Source organism: Penaeus monodon, chromosome 29 (assembly GCF_015228065.2).
Source record: "Penaeus monodon isolate SGIC_2016 chromosome 29, NSTDA_Pmon_1, whole genome shotgun sequence".
Lineage (NCBI taxonomy): Eukaryota > Metazoa > Arthropoda > Malacostraca > Decapoda > Penaeidae > Penaeus > Penaeus monodon.
Window position 1 is genome coordinate 7,785,105 of NC_051414.1, and position 313 is coordinate 7,785,417.

At 34.5% G+C, this 313-nt stretch overlaps 1 protein-coding gene across 1 annotated transcript in view; it reads left to right on the plus strand.

Moving 5' to 3' along the window:
* Nucleotides 1–313, plus strand: part of LOC119591925 (1-acyl-sn-glycerol-3-phosphate acyltransferase alpha-like) — a 13,209-nt gene that overhangs the window by 7,897 nt on the left and 4,999 nt on the right.

A 313-nucleotide genomic window follows, 5' to 3' on the forward strand; every position in this document is an offset into this window, starting at 1 on the left:
CCTCTCTGGGATGAGATAATACCCTTTTTTTTTCTATGCATGTGTGTTTTGTTGATTATATGCACCACAGGTAGAAGTTACTTCTCATAATTTTTATTGCCTTTTCTGTAGTTATTGCTGTATGTTTGACAGATGCACAAGACAGCACAGGTAGTACAGTACTGACTAAGCAAGAAAAATGCAAATTGTTATATCAAATTCACATGGAGGTGTAAGGTACACAATATTCTACACTGATGTGATTCAGAATTAATGATGTACTATCTAATCTTGACTGAAGAGGATCTGACCACTGTTATTTAGTACTTTTCCA